Genomic DNA, 6,156 nt, shown 5'->3' with positions numbered 1-6,156 from the left:
AATCACCATTGATGCACTGAACATAGCCTTGGATGACTTCAAATGGACGCCAGAATCCAAAATGCCATATAAGGTGCACAGACACCAAAGCGGAAGTCCGCGGAGATGAAACGGAATTCTAGAATCTCTGCAGTTCTGTAGTAGTGTACTCCAACATGATGGATTCTGAAGGAGGCTATCGGAAATTAACTCTGTTTGGCTAAGAGGGATAAACCTTATGGTTCTGAGACTATTTGTTTTCGTTCTGTTCCTACAAATCAGCTGACCCTAGAGGGAAGTGTGACAAGCCTTAAGAATAAGCAGCCTTACATAGCTTTTGGCCAAAAGCGAGCGATTCCTTGAAAAAGGTCCCTCTAGATCCACACGCTGAGGGAACCTTCGTGATAACTTTGAATGATGAGTCCAAAAGATGATTCACACAAAATGTTTGTATGAATTAAGGAGAGGTCAAAGGATGGGGCCAAAATACACACAAGCGCGTGCACGTGAACGCACACACACACACTGAAACTACACGACATTGTGATGACTAACTACACCTAATATAACCTCAATAATAGCATCCATACATAGACACTACTTGAACACCAAAAACCCACACAACAAAAACAAGGTTCTAGCTCTGCAGAGTTGTCCCTAATAGGTGCAGTGTTGTCACCACAGTGTGAAATCAGTTGAACTCCGGTTCAGGCACTTTTGCTTCAGTTGCTTATGAAGGTAAGAATTTATATTCCAGATATGTGTATATTGACCCTGTCTGACATCCAGAGTGTATTTACAATGTGTCTTTATAAGTCATACTTACTGTCACCATTTGTTTCATTAAGCTACAGTTAGCGTGTTACTTTACATTTGGACATTTTCACGACTTTGAGCGTGTCCCATCCCAAATGGCACCCTGTTCCCTATATAGTGCACTACTTTTGACCAGGGGCCATAGAGCTCTGGTCAAAAGTAGTGTACTATATAGGGAATAGGGTGTCATTTGGGACACAGCCTTGGGGGCGTGTATTCATCTCTCAGGGACTGAACTGTGCTTTTGATATTAAACAGTCTTGCAGTCTAAAATAAAAACCCTTAACCGTTCTTTTTTTCTTTCTTAAGCTGCACACCAAGGCTCCTTGAGAACGACTATTCCTCCAGTCGGGCATGATTCAGGGGAAAAGAATGTCAAATCTCAACAGTTTTGCATTTTTTAAATCTTCACAATAAATCAAGGTTGTAAGTAAACCATACATCACGCGGTACCTAATGTAACTTTGCCTGTTCGGTTAGAGTTCAAGTATTTTTGCTAGAAACTTCCAAATGAACGTTTGCGTCTATGTGGCTTATCTCGTCTCTTGACAGCGTCAATTCTACTACGGTATATCTAGATCCAGAACATTGCTAATAACAACAGATAGGATGTGTATGTTGTAGGTTGACTACTACACTGACATGAACGCCACTCCACCAACTGTAAATCAAAGATAGGAACAGGTTTAGAAAACAGAGATGGTTAATGCAAAATACCAAATATGCAGGATCATGCGAAAATTGCCAGATTGCATTTTCTTGAGATGGGTGAGTGTGTGTGTGTGTGTGTGTGTGTGTGTGTGTAGCATGCCTATACAGTGCATTCAGAAAGTATTCAGACCCCTTGAATTTTTCCACATTTTGTTACATTACAGCCTTATTCTAAAATTGATGAAATCCATTTTTTTTCTCATCAATCTACACACAATACCCCATAATGACAAAGCGAAAACAGATTTAAAAAATGTTAGCAAATGTATATATATAAAAAAAAAAAAAAAGGAAACACCTTATTTAGATAAGTATTCAGACCCTTTGTTATGAGACACCCGAAATTGAGCTCAGGTGCATCCTGTTTCCATTGATCATCCTTGAGATGTTTCTACAACTTGATTGGAGTCCACCTGTGATAAATTCAATCGATTGGACATGATATGGAAAGGCACACACGTCTATATAAGGTCCCACAGTTTGCAATGCATGTTTGAGCAAAAACCAAGTTATGAGGTCGAAGGAATTGTCTGTAGAGCTTGATTGTGTCGAGGAACAGATCTTGTGAAGGGTACCAAAACATTTCTGCAGCATTGAAAGTCCCCAAGAACACAGAGGCCTCCGCGCGGCCAAACTGAGCAATCGGGGGAGAAGAGCCTTGGTCAGGGAGGTGACCAAGAACCCAATGGTCACTCTGACAGAGCTCCTCTGTGGGGATGGGGGAACCTTCCAGAAGGACAACCATCTCTGCAGCACTCCACCAATCAGGCCTTTATGGTAGAGTAGCCAGACAGAAGTCACACTTCAGAAAAAGGCACGACAGCCTGCTTGGAGTTTGTCAAAAATCACCTAAAGACTCTCAGACCATGAGAAATAAATCAAATCAAATTTTATTTGTCACATGCGCCAAATAAAACAAGTGTAGACTTTACCGTGAAAAGCTTACTAACAAGCCTTTAACCAACAGTGCAGTTCAAGAAGAAGAAAATATTTACCAAGTAGGCTAAAATAAAAAGTAATAATAAAAAGTAACACAATAACGAGGCTATATACAGGGGGCACCGGTACCTAGTCAGTGTGCAGGGGTACAGGCTAGTTGAGGTAATCTGTACATGTAGGTGGAGGCGAAGTGACTATGCATAGGTAACAAACAAACAGCGAGTGTACAAAAGGGAGGGGGGGACTCTGTTCTGATGAAACCAAGATTTCATTATTTGGCCTGAATGCCAAGCTTCACGGCTGGAGGAAACCTGGCACCATCCCTACGGTGAAGCATGGTGGTGGCAGCATCATGCGGTCATCTGCCTTTTTCTGAGGAGTGGCTTCTAACATCTGTAGTGAGACCTGAAAATAGCTGTGCAGCAACGTTCCCCATCCAACCTGACGGAGCTTGAGAGGAACTGCAGAGAAGAATGGGAGAAACTCCCCAAATACAGGTGTGTCAACCTTGTAGCGTCATACCCAAGAAGAGTCGGGGCTGTAATCGCTGCCAAATGTGCTTCAACAAAGTACTGAGTAAAGGGTCTGAATACTTATGTATATGTGATTTCAAATAACTTTTTGCTTTGTCATAATGGGGTATTGTGTGATGAGGGGGAAAAAACTATTTAATCAATTTTAGAATAAGGCTGTAACGTAACAACATGTGGAAAAAGTGAAGGGGTCTGAATACTTTCCGAATGAACTGTATGTGTAAACACCAAATACACTCATCATAAGTGAAAATTATCACATAGACTTGAGGTTACATTACTTAACTTGAACCAGGAAATAGCCAATAAAACAAATCCCCCAATGAAATTAAAATATCCAACAGACACACCCCTTAATTACAGTTAAATCGTTTTTCAACATCTAGGCTTCTAGTTAGTTAATCAAGACAGTGAGATTTGTGAATCCGTCCCGAGGTCACCTACTACGGTTGGGCCGATATATGATCAAATTGAATATGGTGATATTTGACATTGACGATATATTGTGAAGTGCAAGACTACTCCATTTGAACTTTACAAATCAAACTGTGCAGTTTTATCAGTTAGGCTGTTTAAATAAATATGTCTAAATTAATTAACTAAGCCTCATTGTTTCACAATACAAAGATTATTTAACGTTACTATCGTAAATAAGCACAAAAACATCACAGGCTGGAATGATTTACTAATTAATAACGGCGCAAAACGATTGTATCAGATATTGCAATATCTGGAGTAGGATTTCATAGAAGATGTCTCCCCAAATATCAGCCAATCCCATCTCCTACACTACAGTAATCTGTACTCTCTGTAGTGATAGTAGCTTCATCAATACTACTGGAATCTATGACAATGACAAGTCCACAGGCATTTGCCATTTTACTGTTTGCAGAGAAAAACTGAAAAACACTATCACTTGGTTTCTGGCAACTTTGTGGCTTATTTCAGTAGCCACACTGTATTTTCAGTGGTTGCATTTTCCAGTCTTCAGCTAAACCCGATGCTACAATGAATGTGGTGAGCATGAGAAACTAAAGCTAAATAGAGTACATGAGTATTCCAGGAATGTTTCAGTCCCTTACCCTCTGTGTAGTGGTCATGCTGACCAATCTGTGGGAAACAAAACCTATTTTCCAAAATGGGAAATAATTGTTGTGTTTTAGTCATACTAAACTAGAAAAAAAGGCATTGGCTGTATAAAGCCTGCATAACATTGAGACAATAGTGTTTCAGTCATTTAGTAATATTACCATCAATTACCTTTCAAATGTTAGTCTGTCTCTGTTTAAAGGGCCAAACAATCTGCAAAATGCAGTTTTTCCCCCATATGTCTAAACACATGTTAAACTAACTTCGCTGACTATTGTATGATAACAATATATTTGAAAAGAGATAAAATATACATTTTTGCAATAACGTACAATAGAATGGGAAAGAAGGTTTTCATATCATCAATATAGATTTTTGATAAGCCATGTTAACTCCGCGTCGTTGCATCGTTGGGTGCTTTGCTTAACACCACAACAAGGACCTGGGGATATTTCCAGCTCCAAATAGCCAAAAGTCGTTGCAATTAAAACACTTATGTCTAATTAGGCCAAAAGCCTCGAGGGATCCCTACATAAAAACGACGTCCACTGGACAGAGAATGTCAAATTGACTCCCTAATGAATTTAATGCCAAAGCTCCTAACAACCTGCGCCTCATTAACTTGAGTAGTCTACAACGGGAGGTCGGGCAAAGAAGCCTCAGAGCTGCAGATAGATCAATGGTTTTGTAAAGAGGACTTTAACTTAAGTAGCTTTCATTTAACTGAGGCGTTATTTTTTTGGGCCATTCTATTGCAGCATCACTGTCTGAGGAGCAGTCTCACACCCCGCCTTCTCCCCGCGCGTCTCGGTGCTGTGCCCGTGAGGAGACGGTGATTGGTTCTTAAGTCATCTAACATGAAGTCTGGGGTGATAAGAGGACTTCAATTACAATCCCGGGCCCGCGCGAAGAACCCCTGTCCGTTTATTATTCATCACCGACAAGGTTCACGCGCCGATAAAGCGATGACCAGATTAAAAGTACGTGCATTTTTAGAAAACCACGCACAGCGCACAATGAGAAAGAAAAAGCCGGTTGTTTATGTCTTTAGCGTGATTTTAAAATATAATTGAGCTTCTTGGAAATCAATTACATATTTAAATTGTTGTAATAAGAATGTGAAAAGAGAAACATAAGACCTTTTGCTTTTTTCTGAATTAGACATTATTAATGTAACATGCGCTTTATAAAACGACAAGGGCAAATAGGCTGCAATAAAACAGGCCCCAAATATAGTATTGAAGAACTACGGAATACCACGTTTTTAACATCTCAAAGGGTCTTACGATGTCAATTAAAATAATAGGCCTATAGTCGTATTATCGTTCATCACATTTTATAATTACACGCGCGCTAAAACGTGCACTGCAGGTGCGTGCAGTGCGCATCCATTCTAGGCGGAATTGTTCTCCGTTCTTAAATTGTGCAATGGCATGAAATGGGTCAAATATGGAAGTAATATGATGTTAATTCGGCCGATAGAATATTAGGGAAATTAGTAGGCCAAATTGGTATGGGAAAACAATAAACCACATTTTGGTGAGGGGAAGGTTGTTGCTCTTAATCCGATATCCGAGGGAAATTACTGGGTGTCATTTTAACTATTCAGGCCGATGATCTATTGTCACGATACACCAAGATGAAATCACTAGGCACAAAATGACAAACAAAAAGCATTTCCTTTAAGACAAGTGAATATGTTAGAGGTTTGAAATGTGAACAACTTTCTAGCCTATTAGATTGGAGAGAAGAAAATACTGAAAATCAGGAAAACAAAATGAAATGCTATTTTATGGAAAGAAACACAAATATTAGAAATATTGTACACTCACTGAACATTCGATTTATCTCGTTAACCTGATTATCACACACCGTGTTGAACCCGCAGCCCGGAGACACGCGTTCAAATAAAATTAGGCTTTCTTGTTTCTTGACGCATAAACGTCATAAAACATCAGTCAAAAATTGCTTGATATAGATAAATTAGCAATTGACTAGAAATATGCCAATGCACGAATAGTCCAATAATGCATACATACAATAACAGTACAGCATTTAAAAAAGCGTATTGGTTACATTGTCAAAAGCG

General features: G+C 39.5%; 1 protein-coding gene across 1 annotated transcript in view; it reads right to left on the bottom strand.

Annotated features, from left to right (window-relative positions):
• The window catches only part of LOC115201998 (lipopolysaccharide-responsive and beige-like anchor protein), a 273,164-nt gene that overhangs the window by 84,768 nt on the left and 182,240 nt on the right, over positions 1-6,156 (bottom strand). The window lies entirely within an intron of this gene.

The sequence above is a fragment of the Salmo trutta genome, chromosome 11 (assembly GCF_901001165.1).
Source record: "Salmo trutta chromosome 11, fSalTru1.1, whole genome shotgun sequence".
NCBI classification, from domain to species: domain Eukaryota; kingdom Metazoa; phylum Chordata; class Actinopteri; order Salmoniformes; family Salmonidae; genus Salmo; species Salmo trutta.
The sequence above is the reverse complement of the archived record's forward strand: the minus strand, read 5'-3'. Positions and strand labels throughout refer to the sequence as shown.